This window comes from Mesocricetus auratus, unplaced genomic scaffold (genome assembly GCF_017639785.1).
Source record: "Mesocricetus auratus isolate SY011 unplaced genomic scaffold, BCM_Maur_2.0 Super-Scaffold_100018, whole genome shotgun sequence".
NCBI classification, from domain to species: Eukaryota; Metazoa; Chordata; class Mammalia; order Rodentia; family Cricetidae; genus Mesocricetus; species Mesocricetus auratus.
The window spans coordinates 24,385,973-24,391,972 of NW_024429199.1; positions in this window are offsets into that span (position 1 = coordinate 24,385,973).

Here is a 6,000-nt window from a genome sequence, read left to right on the forward strand (position 1 = left end):
CGCAAGACAAAGCCAGTTCTAGAATGCCATAATATGAACGTAAGTGGCTCAGTCACCCTTGCTCTGGTCTTTGTAACTGCACTATTCAGGGACTCCATAGTCATAAATGGACAGTCAGGAAGAATAAGGAAACAGCGTGACTGGCCACATTGCCTCCTGGCATCTGACTCTGTTCCTTGTCTCGCTGTTGTTGGCCTGACAAAGGCCACTGGCTATCTGAAGCTCTGGCCTGCACCTGCTTTGTTCTCTTACATCAAAGCTGACTCTGCTGTGTGGCGCCAGGGTGTGCTGTGTGTTTTCAGCCCGCAGAAGCAGTTTCTCTGACCTTGTTCCGCCCTTCTGCTTCTCCTTTTTCCCCCAAAGCAATTGATAGAGATCACAATTCTGGCTACCCGAGGTTAGTCACAGAAGCTGGAGCCCTTCTTCAAAGCAGGCAACGAGATCTGTGTCACCTTCTCCATTCCCCCTTGAAGCGGGGTTTCACTCCATTCTCAGAAGGAATGCCACACACAAAGGACAAGAATCTGGACACACAGGTCCTTCTGAGACTCCTTTCGGTTGTGACCATTAGACTACACCCTGTGGTCCATTCACATTTCCACATTGCATTCCAATAATGAGAACAGCTTTCCGTGGGTCTCGAGAGCTTCATTTCTGGAGGTCCCTCTACCACATAAAAGTTTAACTAGATGAATGTGCCACGGTTACTTGGGTTAGCCCGTCTTTTGTTATGGTTGTGGGGGCCATGACTATCATGACATGATGGGTGTTGAGAAAAGCTACCCCAAACTTCTTCTGCCCCTACAGCTACCAGACTGATTCCTGTAAATCCAATAAGCTTGTGATTACTAGAATGTGAACTTCAAGAGGGCCGGAAGCTGTAGATTTCTGCATGTTCATTCGTCTTCCTTTTTCTGGCTCGTGGGAGGATACCATGGTGTACTCACTCAATAAATATCTGTGACATAAATGAGTGATCTCAATTAGAACTATTAGTGGGCCGAATGACTAAAGCTCCTTTGAAACATCGACACCCATATTATGGTTGCTTGTGACACTTTGTCTGTACCTTCACCTTTCTCTTTAGGGCAGATACCAGTGCAGGATGCCCCAAAGGAGTCTGAACCATTAACGCCAATCTTAAAAGCTACTCTCCCACTCAGAGAATATGTAATCAGAAGACAGGCATTCCATTGCTCATATCACCAATGATTTTGCTACATTCCACTTCAGACCACTGTTCATAGGCAGTGCTGCCAAATCTTCAAACACTGTGGCTTACAAAGTGACAACACTAGACGCTTTACTTTGTGAAGCAGTATTGCCTCCATTATGCTGAAATAAAACTCAAAATAAGTATCAAGCATGCCCCAGATCAAAAGATATTTTCCAATGTCTGATTATGAAAATTTCAAATCACAGAGGAAACCCTATATTTTATAATAGTATTTTATTGTTTGCCCACTTACCTATCTACCAATCCCTCCATCTATTGAAATGTATTAATTTTTGTTATAGTTAAAGGGAGGGTAAATGCCTTCCATGCAGTATAATTAACCAGAGGTTTCTTCTTCTTCTTTCAGCAAAGTTTTACATACAATGTTGAGCACAAAGCCTAAGAATGCCATTGTCCACATTCAAGATAGCACACACAGCCCAGTCCCTGGTTACCCCACAGACTGTGATCAGCATCCCAGAAAGTGTCCTGTGTCTCTTCTGAGCAAATTCCCACCCTGACCTCTGGTTGTTCGTTTGCTCTCACTGTTTGTCAAGTACATCAGTTCCACTTGTTCTGGATACACACACAAGGGAAGAGTGTGGACTCTTGTGCAAAGTGCAAAGCATCATTCGTGGTGCTTAATCTGAGATTCACCCATGTTTGCCCGTATACTATGAATTCATTCTCTGTAACATCAATTTATTCGTCCCCCTCTATGGACACCTGGGCTGCTCTCAATTCTTTTCTATAATAAACAGAGCTGTTATGAGAACAAGTATTTTTGCAGGACATAACATCGCAAGGCACAGCAAGCAGTCCAAGTCTGTTTGATTCCAAACCCACACGCTTGCCTTATATCCCGCTGTTTCTCTGTAGTGCATCAGTACATTTGTGTGGACATCTCTGGAGGTTCCAACATAAAAGGGCTTGTTACACTATAAACACAAGTGGAGAAATGCAATCCTTAGACAAACAAGACGTCCAGATACAAATTCAGCTCTTGCTTAGTCATATGTCAATTAATACCTATCCCGGCATAATGGTTTGGAAGGGCATTGCTTATGCTATCTGTATAATTTTGCTTTCTAAAAGATTCCTTGCTTATTTTATTTTGAAATGGGGTCTTGTTTCATAGCTGGCTGGACTGAAACACTATATGCACAACAGGTAAAGATGATTTATGGAGAAAACAAGAGTTTTGTTACTTCTAGAAGTTAGGATGGGAATTTCTTCGGAAGAGATGTGATGGAACGTTCCAGAATGATCATGTTCTTTGGTGATCCTTCTGCCTATGCCTTCTAAGTGTCTGGATTATAGGCGTCTTCCCCCACACCTCGATGCTAAGTATTTTCAGTGTTTCTTTCATGTGCTTAGAGTATTATGACTCATAACATTGTTTAAAGTTTCTTAAATTACAAAGTGAGCATAGATAAATTCATTATATGATCACTGAACTTACTATTATATATTAGTCATCAAAAATAAGACAATGAAGCAATTCAAGAAAATGTCAATACTGTTATTTTAAATAGGAAAAATCAGTAGAAAATTACATACTCAATATTTTCACACAAGCCTTCAAAAATATACATGTATATTGTTCAAGACTACTAGGGAACTTTGAAAATTAAAATAAAATATAACTGACATGTTAGGCTGGCAAATCATGTGTAAAAAATAGTGTCTTAAGGAGCTGGAGAAATGACTCAGTGGTTAAGAGCACTGGCTGCTCTTCCAGAGGACCTGGGTTCGATTTCCAGCACCCACATGGCAGCTCAAAAAAACTGTCTGAAACTCCAGTTCTAGGGGATCAGTACCCTCATGCAAACATACATGCAGGCAAAACACCAATGCACATAAAACAAAAGTAAATAAATTATTAAAATTTTGTCTTAAAAATTGTCTACAGCCTAGTGGTAGATGGTAGATGCTAGTTTATCATTCACAGGGGACTGGAATGAGACTCTCAGCAAAACACACACACACACACACAGTTTGCTTAATGTTGCTATACTATTGAATATATGACTATATATCTGAAGAAAAGTCATGCATACTAAGGGCTTCTGTAGCTCACTGAAGACAACAAATGTACTTAAAAGTATTTTTTAAAAACATAGCAAAAATGTCTTGCAAAAGGGTCAGTTTTTTTCTAATGTGTACTAAGGTACATTTAGGCTGTTCAGATTATAAATATCCTTTCAAATTACACCAGCATCTTCTCTATTAGTTTGGCCTCTGTAATATTTAGCTACATAAAATAAATACAACTTTCTCTTTTGTTAGCTTTTTAAAAAAATAAATTATCTCTAATATTTAAAATGTCCTCAGTACCATTCTCACACTGCTTGAATGGAGAGTATTACTTAATTATCTTTCCTTTAGGTTAATCTTCCTATTATAGAGGAATGTCGGGAACATTTGTTTAGTCACATGTAACAACAGGCAATGTTTACTGGAAAGTGCTGGCCTTTCTCATTACACCTCTCTTGTTTGCCAGTCAAGGAGGAGGGTACTGCACAGAAAAAATCAGTGTTTTCCAAATTTAAATAATCTGAACACCTGGAAGAAATTTAGGGCCAGAAAGCTTAATGAAATAAGACATTTCAAGCTTAAGTTCTTTTTGTTGTTGTTGTTGTTGTTGGCTTTGTTTTGTTTTTTTCTAGAGCATGTTTCTCTGTAACAGCTCTGGCTGTCCTGGAACTAGTTCTGTAGACCAGGCTGGCCTCGAACTCACAGAGATCCACCTGCCACTACCTGAGTACTGGGATTAAAGGCCTGCATTACCATTACCCTGCCAAGGTTAATTTCTTAAAATCAACTCATCAAGGGAAGGGTGTGGCAGCACACACCTTTATTCCCAGCACTCAGGTAGCAGAGGCTGGCAGATCTCTGAGTTCAAGGCCAGCCTGTTCTATAGAACGAGTTTCACAACATCCAGGGCTACACGAGAAACCTTGCCTCTACAATAAAATTAAATTTAAAGTGAATGAATACTAAATAAAATGAAAAGAAGACCAACTAATTAAGTCACTAAATTTTAAGCTTGTGTCATCTTAGATCTTGACACAGACTTCTCCTCCTAGACCCTCTGGCGTCTTCACTTTGAAAGGACCTGTGTGGACAAGCCGGTATCCTCAGCACAGGATGGAAAGGCTTCTCTGTTTACTGGCCTCTTTCTTGTCATTCATTCCTCACCTATCACAAGAGTCACAGCCAACATAGTTATAACAAAAGAAAGATGAGCACTGGGAAGACGGCACAGTCAGTAAAGCACACATTTTGCAGCCTTGAGGACCTGAGTTCCAACCCTAAGACCCACATAAAAATGCTGAGCATTACCACCACATCCACCAGCTCCACCCAGCAGACCCTGCACTTCCATTCTCCATGCACCCTCTCTATCCCACCAGATCAAATCTGGGTTCCAAATCCAGTACTCCAGCCTTACCAGGCCACCCATGCCACATCCATCTCCTCTACCCAACCAGATCTACTCACAGACTCCAGGCTTGGACTAGGATGTGCACCCTGCATACCACCCCAGTCCCCTCTGTCCACCTGACTACTTTCCACCTAAGCCATTTCCAGTTGCCAGGCCCAACCTGCTCATTCAGCCTTTGTTCTGCCCTGGTCGGCTCTGTCCCTAACAGATGCAGAACTAACAAAAGAAGTTCACAAGACCAGATCTCGCTTCACAATACCAACAATATGGAAAACAACATCAAGGATCAAGCCAGTATCTCCCCTCCCAAATTTACCAGTCCTATAAAAATGTTTACCAGTGAGAATTGCCTAAATCAGTAGTTTTCAACCTGTGGTTCCCAACACCTTTGGGAGTCAAACAACCCTTTCCCAGGGGCTGCCTAAGATCATCAGAAAGCACAGATATTTACATGATGATTCATAACAGTAGCAAAATTGCAATTATAAAGTAGGAACAAAAATAATTTTATGGTTGAGGGGGTCACCACAACCTGAGGAACTGTATTAAAGGGTCACAGCATTAGAAAAATTGAGAACCACTGGCCTAAGTGAACCCCAGTACACAGAATTTTTAAAAAATCATAAACTTTATCAAAGAATTCAAGAAGTTAAAAAAAAAGACACAAAGAAATGACTCAGTGAAATTAAGGAGAATAAGTGACCAAGTGATGCCCAAGAAAACAGAACTAAAAGACTGATTGAAATGATGAAGATCATCTAAGACTTGGAAATGGAATTCAGTCAGGAGATAGAAGCATTGAAGAGGACTCAAGCTGGAATTGAGAAAGAATTGAAAAACTAAATAACACCGCCAGAAAATTCAAAGAAAAGCCTTACAGACACAATAAATAAAGCAAAAGACAGAATATGGTGACTCAAAGATAAAGCAGAGGACCTCGACCAAATAAGCAAGGAATGTGAAAGATTGACACAAACACACTCTCATGCAAGAGAGAGATGGTGGGGTAGAGGAAGGAACCTACAGGAAATGATGGACAGCATGAAAAGACCAAACCTTCAAATAATAGGAATAGATGAGGGAAAAGAATCCCAAGTCAATGGCATAGACCAGATCTTTAGCAAGAGCATACAGAATAACTTTCCTAAACTAAGAAAAGACATAACCACACAGACATAAGAAGACAAATAGACAAGATCGAAAAATAAAACCCCCATGGCATATAATAGTTAAAATACTAAGTATACAGAACAAATAAAGTGTATTGAAAGCTGCAAGAGAAAAAAAGAGAACAAACACATGTTACATATAAAGGAAAACCCATCAGAATAACAGC